This window comes from Eucyclogobius newberryi, unplaced genomic scaffold (genome assembly GCF_026437365.1).
Source record: "Eucyclogobius newberryi isolate DKJ021-1_F unplaced genomic scaffold, fEucNew1.0.hap1 SCAF_20, whole genome shotgun sequence".
NCBI classification, from domain to species: domain Eukaryota; kingdom Metazoa; phylum Chordata; class Actinopteri; order Gobiiformes; family Gobiidae; genus Eucyclogobius; species Eucyclogobius newberryi.
This window is the reverse complement of record NW_027315835.1, coordinates 29687971-29698373: the sequence shown is the minus strand read 5'-3', so window position 1 is coordinate 29698373 and position 10403 is coordinate 29687971.

The following is a 10403-nucleotide window of genomic DNA, read 5'->3' as shown; positions in this document are numbered from 1 at the left end:
AGAGGGACCGTCTGAGTCGAGCTGGACCCACTCTTCAGGCAGAAGAGGGACCGTCGGAGGCGAGCTGGACCCACTCTTCAGGCAGATGAGGGACCGTTGGAGGCGAGCTGGACCCACTCTTCAGGCAGAAGAGGGACCGACTGAGGCGAACTGGAGCCACTCTTCAGGCAGATGAGGGACCGTCCACACAGGGCAGGGACCACTTCACCAGGGGAGGGGCATCTGGGTCCACAGGTCCTCAGGAGTGAGAGAAAGAAAAGAAGGCGGTGAACAGTTTGCAAGTGGAATCAAAAAATAAATATTGTTTGATAGCATAAGTAGTCAGAAGAAGAAGAGGATAGTGCTCAAGCTGTCATACTTCCCCCAGCATAGTTACTCCTAGGGCAGCGTAGCTGAAGCTGTGGGTTTATCTTTCTGTTCCTAACTACTCTGACCATAAGCGATTTCGAAGAGGAACGTTTTAAGCCTGGACTTAAATGAAGAGACTGTGTCAGCATATTTAACATGGGTCGGGAGCTGATTCCATAACACAGGAGCTTGGTAGCTAAACGCTCTACCTCCTACAGTACTTTTAGAGACTCTTGGCACCACCAGAAGGCCAGCATTCTTAGAGCGAAGAGCTCTGTTTGGATGATATGGTTCTATAGCATCTTTGAGGTAGGATGGGGCCATGTCATTTATGGCTTTGTAGGTCAAGAGTAGAATTTTGAATTTGATTCTGGACTCGACGGGGAGCCAGTGAAGAGACTTCAGCACTGGCGTAATGTGCTCTCTTATTTTTGTTCCTGTTAGTAATCTTGCTGCTGCATTTTGAACCAGTTGAAAGCTTTTTATGGAGCTTTTAGGACACGCTGCAAGCAGGGAGTTACAGTAGTCTAATCTAGTCGTTACAAATGCATGGATAAGTTTTTCGGCATCACTTTTAGGTAGGATTCTTCTGATTTTGGCTCTTGTTGCGCAAATGGAAATAGGCTGTTTTACAAGCTTGATTTATATGAGCTTTAAATGAGAGCTCCTGGTCAAATAAGACTCCAAGGTTTCTTACAGTAGAACTGGAGGCTACACTGACATTGTCCAGTGTGACTATCTGCTCAGATAGAGCGTCTCGTAGATGCTTAGGGCCAAGCACAATGACCTCGGTTTTTTCAGGGTTAAGAAGCAGGTAGTTTAGTGTCATCCAGGTTTTTATCTCCTTCACACAAGTACTAAGTCTGTCTACTTGATCGCTCTGATCAGGTTTCATTGATAAATACAGCTGAGTGTCGTCTGCATAGCAGTGGAAGTTAATGTCATGCTTTCTGATAATGTTGCCTAACGGCAGCATATAAAGAGTAAACAGAATTGGACCGAGTACCGAACCCTGTGGCACACCGTAAATTACTTTAGAGCTTGGTGAGGAGCTCTGGTTTACATTAACAAATTGGAACCTATCAGATAAATAGGATTTAAACCAGCTGAGGGCTGTTCCTCCAACACCTACATCACATTCTAACCTCTGCAGTAGAATGTTGTGGTCAATGGTGTCAAACGCTGCGCTGAGGTCCAACAGAACCAGGATTGAGACCAGTCCATCGTCAGCGGCTAATAACAAATCATTTGTGACTTTAACTAGTGCAGTTTCAGTGCTGTGGTGGGCTCTGAACCCTGACTGGAAAACTTCAAATAAGTTATTGTCCTGCAGGTGGCGACAAAGCTGTTTTACTACAACTTTTTCAAGGATTTTAGAGACGAAGGGAAGATTTGAAATAGGTCTGTAGTTTACCAATAGGTCGGGATCTAGATTAGGCTTTTTCAGAAGAGGTTTAATGACTGCATGTTTGAAGGACTGTGGAACATAGCCACTTTCGAGTGAAGTATTTATTATATTAAGAATAGAGTCTATAATTAGGGGAAGAATGTCTTTGAGGAGTCTGCTTGGAATGGGGTCTAGGACACAAGTTGAGCTTTTAGAGGACATAATGGCTGAAGTTATCTCTGCTTGGTCATTTGACACATGGGCGTGGTCATTTGGCACATGGGCGTGGTCATTTGGCACATAGATGTGGTCATTTGGCACATGGGTGTGGTCATTTGGCACATGGGTGTGGTCATTTGGCACATAGGCGTGGTCATTTGGCACATAGATGTGGTCATTTGGCACATGGGTGTGGTCATTTGGCACATGGGTGTGGTCATTTGGCACATAGGCGTGGTCATTTGGCACACGGGTGTAGTCATTTGGCACATGGGTGTGGTCATTTGGCACATGGGTGTGGTCATTTGGCACATAGGCGTGGTCATTTGGCACACGGGTGTAGTCATTTGGCACATGGGTGTGGTCATTTGGCACATGGGTGTGGTCATTTGGCACATAGGCGTGGTCATTTGGCACATGGGTGTGGTCATTTGGCACATGGGTGTGGTCATTTGGCACATGGGTGTGGTCATTTGGCACATGGGTGTGGTCATTTGACAGTCAGTGTTTTAGAAGAAGTGACATCTTGATGTACTTCTGTGTCTAAATGCACAAGTGTGTTCAGTGTTGCACTTACCTGTGTGTGTTGTGTGTGTTACACTGTGTGTGTTGTTGTGCACAAAGTGTGAACTGACTTATTGTGTTACATCGGTGCAGATCTGAGGCCGAGTTTTGCTCTTGAGTGTGAGGTTTTGATAATTGGGCAAAACTTTAGATTTGAGTGTTTATTCAATCATAATAACTGTAAATGTGTGTACAGTGTTGACAAATGGAACGTAGCCGATGGGCTAATTCTGACATGTTTACATTGTATGTTCATTAATATCACTGGAGATAAATATGAATATGTTCATATAATTTGATCCATATTGAAAACAGAAAGGCCCACAGTCGTTGTTGACAGAGGCAAACAGACATTTATTTATTAGTTTCTTCTTAATTTTTATGAATGATAAATTCCTTAATAATAGGTCTCAGTGGAATTTTACATTCATCGTCCATAAATACAATTACACTTATGTCGAGCATTGTCCATCAATTCATCCTTAAAATTGCCATAAGAGTCAAGACAGGTCAAGAAAAAGGGCGAGGTGGCGGAGCACGCTCATCCCATCCCCCAAGTTCATATTAACTTCAGTCTGACATACAAAAGACAGAAACAGTGTATACATTAAACATTATTTATTCCAACAGATAGCATGGGCTACGTCCCCAATGTTTACTGCACCAATCCCAGGCCTAAACGCTGTTGGAACGCGACTATACAAAGTGTTTAAGGCGAAACACTGCACACAACACCCCAGATGGACACACTGCAAACAATCGGGTCCGAATTAGGTTCTGCTGGCAACAGGGTTTAAAGGAGTAAAGAAAATCAAATTGTTAATCCGCCTTTACAAGTGTTTACTCTCAACCAGGCTAAAGGCAGGTGGGTTAAGAAGAATATAAACCACACAACAAAACAAGGAGAGCAGGTAGCAATGACCATCACTGCAATGACCATCACTGCAATGACCATCGATCATCACTGCAATGACCATCACTGCAATGACCATCACTGCAATGACCATCGATCATCACTGCAATGACCATCACTGCAATGACCATCGATCATCACTGCAATGACCATCACTGCAATGACCATCACTGCAATGACCATCACTGCAGTGATCATCACTGCAATGACCATCACTGCAATGACCATCACTGCAATGACCATCACTGCAAATACAAAATACATATATGTAAAAAAAACAAAAAACACTCAAAACAGGTTGGATATATTTTAATTGTTTAAAACCACTTTAAAATCCAGAACACCTGTGCGCCGTGAGCCACACGCAGCTCCTTTGCCACAGATTGGTCCTTGCAAACGCACCCGACCCATCACGGATCAATAAAAGCACATATTTACAATAAAAACACTTCTTCTAACGCTGACTATTTAAAAGGCTTCCCACAAACTTTGCCAAACGCACACACACGCCTGGGTCCAGCAAACAGTCTGGCCTCCCACGGAAACTGGCACCTCACAAGCAAACAGCCCACTTCCCTTTTAACGCCTGTCTGACTTCAGCGACACCCTGAGGTACCACCCGTTACATTAAGATTTAGTTTTAAGGCGGGCAGATCAAATGGATCCAAAATGCAGCTTTCCTTTCACCTACCGTTGGGAAACCTCTGCTGCGCACCCTTGACGGGCAGCAGATGTGGCCAGTTCAGCCGGCTACACACACATTGGGACCCGAGCTTCTAGAACTACCAGCCACCAAAGCACAATCCAGGAGTAACCCACAGCGTGGCGTGGCAAGTATTAACATTATGACCTGATAGGTAAAACAATCACCTAGTGGTTTGTTCATTAAAGTGACAGCAGCGGGAACAAAACTATTTTCAAACAGCTGCGTTCGGCCACTTGGGTGTGAAGTGCCTGAACAGAGAGAGTCAGCAGCTCCTCTGGACCTGCTGGGCTGGTCTAGGGTACAAAGCAGATGAATTGACCATTTCACAATTCGATTTTGTCTGTTTCATAGAAAAGACGCAAAGAAAAAGTAGAGACTGTTTCAATAAAAGCATGATATCTTATCCATGATAGTGTTAAAGTTCTATCACCATGTTTCCTCTGTGTGCTAGCTGTTTTTACACACCACCTCACTGTTCTCTTCAAAGTTCAATTTACTGTCAGTGATGCAATTGCTCAGTGGTCTGATCTTTATCGTACTTTTCGGACTTTAAGCCGCCACTTATCTTATCTCCCAGGTTTTGAACCCTGCGGTCTTTAAAACAGTGAGTCAAATTTATCCATTTTTACTGGCACACCGCCAGTAGCAGAAGCACAAGCGACACGCTGTAGAAGAAGACATCAGAGGAAGCTCTGTCCAAGGGACACATCGTGTTTTCTATAGTTTAAACATAAAAACGCTGTGTATTATAATCAGACTCATATTCATGGAGTCCAATGAGGAAGTGACTCTAGACACAGTAAATTCCTGATCAAATCAAATCAAATCAATTTATTTTTGTAAGGCCCAAAATCACAACAACAGTTGCCTCTGAGGGCCACAGGGAGAAATGAATCAACAATGTCTGTGGTGGCGATGAAGTCAGACAATGTCTGTGGTGGCGATGAAGTCAGACAATGTCTGTGGTGGCGAGGGACGATGTCCCAGGGTCCTCTGTCCTTAGACTCTCCTTCTCGGATGATACAGCAAAAGAAAATAACATCTTCAGGGTTTTCCTATTTCACTTTTTCCTGGATTCTTCAGCCCAACGTTTTTAGAACGCTTAACAGAGAAGAAGAGGGCGCCTCTAGGGGAAATGTGGGTATTACAGGCGAAAGGTAAAATGAACAACCGGCCGCAGTGTCGTGAGTCGAATCCCGACTCCGACATTTACTGCATGTCCTCCATTACTTGGCATGTTTGGTGGGCTGGATTATAAAGATTAACGGGCCCTATATGGCCCGCGGGCCGTAGTTTTCCCGTGTCTGCTCTAGACGCAGCAGAATACACAGACTCATGGAGTCATGTGATACACGGGTCTGCAGTTTAGGACCTGCTGCAGTGAAATGAGACTTTCTTGTCCAGACCTGACTCACGGGACAAAAGACACATGTCCATCACGACCATGGACCATATTTATGTGTAAATGTCTCATGTTACAACGTGGCACCTGCGGTTTATGGTCAGGTTCTTGTTTCTTTGTAAATAGCGTGTGCGTGGCTTTTACTCAGGAGCTGTACAGCCCAAAAAGTACCACACTTCAAGTGACTTTGTGCTTATGAGGTTTTTTCAGTTCACAATCAGTTTTTGCTAAATTCAGCTGCAAGATTCCTCACACCAATGAACAAAGTCTTCAACAACTGGACCGTGGCTCTTCTCGTCATTATTAAGGACAATAATGGAGACATCTTCATCTTTGATGAGTTCTCTGTTTTTATACATGCCCATGCACATGTTTGTGTAGAGAATAAGCACAACCTTGTGGAAAACTGGCCGAAAGACACTTTTGATCAGAAAGTGTGACATTTAATCTTATTATCTAAATCCTCTTAATTAAAACATCTACGATCCACCCCAGCAAGTGTTTCCTGGACGAGGAAAGCATGAGTCCCATCACTGTCCCGGTGTAACCAGGGTGATGGTGGCACCCTCTACTTCCTGTGAGGCCTACGGCACAAACTGCAGTCCAGAGCATTGTGGGTCTGCTTCTAGCATTTTTTCAAACGTTTTTAAAAGTGTTTGATTTAGGTAAGGGCCACTGGATCAAAGTCATTCCAGGTTTTGTAGCAGCTTGATAAAGGGATATCAGGATAACAGCAGCATCCTTCCAAGTCACCGCCTGCTACAGTTGTAAGGTTCTGTTGAAAATAATGGTGCAAGACAAGACTCTGCCACATGTTGTTAGCTTTAATTACCCCTGGTGCCTTTTACCCGTCCTGAAGCTCAATTTATAGATTTATATAGCATTTTTATAAATGCTATATTTATAAATAATGGTTATTTGTCATGTATAGTCCAATGACAACTGTTACAGTCAGTTACAGCCTAAAACAGGGAATAAAAAGAAGCTCAATGCTAACGTGCTCGGTTGGGCTTCATTTCAGAAATATTCATTTCAACAATGTTCAATAAAAGCTTTAGCAAGTTTGATGTCAGAGTTAAACGCACCTAAAAAGATCATTTTTTTCCTCTGTATTTTGGAAATCAGCATTCATGCTCATGCTTGTCCAGAGCCCAGTTCATGAGCGTTGTCTTGCTCTCCAACTGTGACTTGTAAACCTGCCTCGCTTTTAGCATTTCACTTCTGAACTCTTTTTAGCTGCATGAAAGAAAGGGACTGACTCCTGTTTAAAAGCAATTGATTTGTATCTGTTAGGGCCTGTTAGGGCCTGTTAGGGGCTGCTAGGGCCTGTTAGGGCCTGTTAGGGCCTGCTAGGGCCTGTTAGGGGCTGTTAGGGCCTGTTAGGGCCTGTTAGGGCCTGTTAGGGGCTGCTAGGGCCTGTTAGGGCCTGTTAGGGGCTGCTAGGGCCTGTTAGGGCCTGCTAGGGCCTGTTAGGGGCTGTTAGGGCCTGCTAGGGCCTGTTAGGGGCTGTTAGGGCCTGCTAGGGCCTGTTAGGGAGTGTTAGGAGGCCGTACATGAGCAGGTTTCACTCACCAGAGCTCAGATCATTGTCACATGACTGAGTGAAGACGTCTCAGACTGTGCTGTCAAAACATTCCTGGAGGCAAAGCACAGTTATTCATCCAGACTTCCCAGAAGTCCCTGGTCTCTCTCTTCACTCTCTTAAGCACAGTCAAGTCGGCGCTAAGTGGGCACTAATTGTGATCTGAAGAGCCCAACGGATGGAGTGGAAAAGCTTTACAAGCCCCCGGAACAGACCCATAGCAACGATCTAACATCTTCTGCTGCCTGGTAGTTGCAGGAGACTTACTGGTGAGCGTCACATCATTAAAATCTCAGCGTCCGCCCTTGGATGGATGCACCACTGTCATGAAGAGTTGGGGGAACTCCATCCAATGTGACGTTTCCCTGTGGTCTCAGCTCCTGGTCCCAATGAAACGGGACTCCAAAGCCATCAATGATAAATCCAGGCCCCGGTCATTGTTGCCTCGTCTCAGAGCAGCTGTTCTTAGAATCCTTCTGGAGTTGGACGCAGACCTGAAGTCCGGCCAATTTATTCCTCAGGGATTGGATGTTTCCCATAATGACAGAAGGTAAAGGAGTGTGGTTTAGCTGGCTTTTACTACCTCTGTTCCTGTAATGTATTCAATGACTGTCCTTTAGAAAGTCTGGTCAATTCAGCATCAAGTCTGAAGTTGGAGCAACATTTCTCTTTAGTATTGCAGTCTCGTTTTAGTAGTGACTGCCACTGCTTTAGCTTCATTTGCCAGAAGCTGAGGGAGAATACACACAGTGTGTTAAGGACAATTACATCCATCCTGGTGGAGCTCGTGGAGCTTGAATTCTTCCATTTATAAAAGCTCCAATCGAGTACAATAACCAAAGAAAAGCTACATTTGACCTTAGACCCCGTTTCTATTCAGAGATCTCTCATGTCTTTCTTGACAATAGCCTCTTTGATTCCTCTCTCACTTTTTTTAAAAATTTACTTTTTTCTATTCATTTTTTGAAAATATTCAAAACAACACAACCCGAACACAAAAAGGTTTCCAGACAGCGACGCACAAATGACATTGGCAGTCCTACATTTGCAGTCCATGGTTTTTATCCTATTTGGTCTCAAATTCAATTTTAAATGTGCAATCTTCTCCATTTGTAGAATGTCCATTACAGTCAAATGTCTGTCCAGTTCTTAATCGTGCAGCCAGAAGAAAGTCCCAGAGAAATCCATCTAGTGTGTCCATCACAGGAGTCCTGAGGTCCAGATACATAGTTCTGAAATTGAGTGGGATGATGATGTCCAAAACAAAATATTATGCATTATTAATCTCTGTCCAATATTTGTGATTGACAGGAAAGTCCCAGAACACGTGACAGTGGTTTGCCTCCTGGTGGCGCTGTTTCTCCAACTGTTGCATTTCCCTGTGAAGAATGAGACCTTTAACCTTTGACCTGGAGTTATGAAAACCAGAACTCTTTTCAAACATGTGATTTTGTGGTTCTCCACTGAGGTCGACAAAATGACCTTCTCTTTCCCATTTATTTTGACTAAAATGAGTAGAGTGGCTGTCCAGATTATGAGTTCATTGATATAATTTAGATATTATTCCCCTCGAAAGTTCTGATGTACAAACATGTCAGTCAGAGGCTCATAATGGTCATTACTTTCATGTCTTGGTTATAATAACTCCTCATTTGTAAATACATGTAAGTCCAAGGTCGACACTGAATAGAGTCGACCTCTGACCTTTGGAAGTACCGTTAGTTTGGTGGTTTGAAAGAGAATATCATGTTCTGTTTTGTTTGCAGTGATTCACAATCTACTCAGATGAAGGGCAAACGTCTTCAATTATTATTATTTTTATAATGCCCCAAAATCACGACAGCAGTTTCCTCGAAGGGCAACAGTGACAAGCAGATGTCCCAGCGTCCTCTGTCCTCTGTCCTCCTTCACGTCACGGCTTTGTCTCGTTGACTGAATTCAATTTTCTTTTGCTAATGTTTGAGTTTCTAAATTATAAATTGACAGTTTTGAAAAGCTCTGTGAGGAAACTGTTGTTGTGATTTTGGGCTCTCAAATTGAATTGTTGTGGTTTTTATTCTAGCTTCAAATAGTGTCTAAAAGCAAGACACTTCCCCACCTGTTTAGGTGAGTACGAATCCCTGACGGCAATCTAGTGTTTTTAATATAATATAATAATATCCATACTTTTAAAGTTAAACCTAAGGGAACTTGGATATTTAGTTTATTTGGAATTGCATTGCTCATGAACATCAGACAAATGGATGGGGCAAATCCTCTAACGGGGCAACACTGCTCCTGGAGGCTGGAGACATTGTGTTTATGCGTCAGTATCAGAATACAATAATACATGATAATGTAAATCACCACTGCACATTCAGTGGTCGCCTGCTGTTCACAATGTGAGAAAATCTTGTTTTTTTAATCCTTATATTTTACAGTAACATGTACATTGTATTTGACAGTGTTTCTTTTGAGGTTAAACACATCATTGACCCCACATCATGTATCGTACCTCTTATACTTTTTATATTAAAACTGTCATCACTGATGTAATAAAATGATTAAACTTAATTATATAGAAACTCTTGAATATATATCATGATACAATCTAAAATTAACATAAATTATACAACCATTCCAGTGGCCAACTTAAAAAATAAAATAAATAGCTTGAAAAATAGATAGAAATATAGCCGCAAGCGGCAATGATCGGCCCTCGCCACACCGCCGCCACACCACCGCCACACCGCCGCCACGCCGCAAGAGGAGGGGGCGCTAACGCGCCCCAATTGTCCATTTATTACGCCTAGTGCTGAATCTGTGACGCTGTCAAATCTTCTCCCCTTTGTTTTACCATCAAAAAGCAATTTTATTTTTAATTCCTGGCAAAGTGTGCAGCTTTGCCGCACAGACACCTTGACTCTTTGAATAAAAATGTGGATAACTTTTGATGTCCACCCCTGAAGATGAGTCTCACCCAAAAAATCATGCTTAGCCATTTTTTAAGCAATATGGCCGACAATTGGTTGGTCGTACGGCGTTGCCGTGATAATATTTTTTACTTCTCTTGTCACCATCTACCTCTGCGCCAAATTTCATGATTCTACGATCAGATTTTTTGGGGGTCATTTCCCATCTCTCAATGCATTTTTGGTACATTCTGGGGAGCTGACGCGCCAATTTTTTTAATTTTAGAAAAGGGAAATAGCCAGAATGTAGAGAGGCACGATTTTTAGAGGTGTGCAAATTTTTGTGACTTTTCGTCAATGTTCACTGGGTGAAAAATAGGGGGGTTGGTCC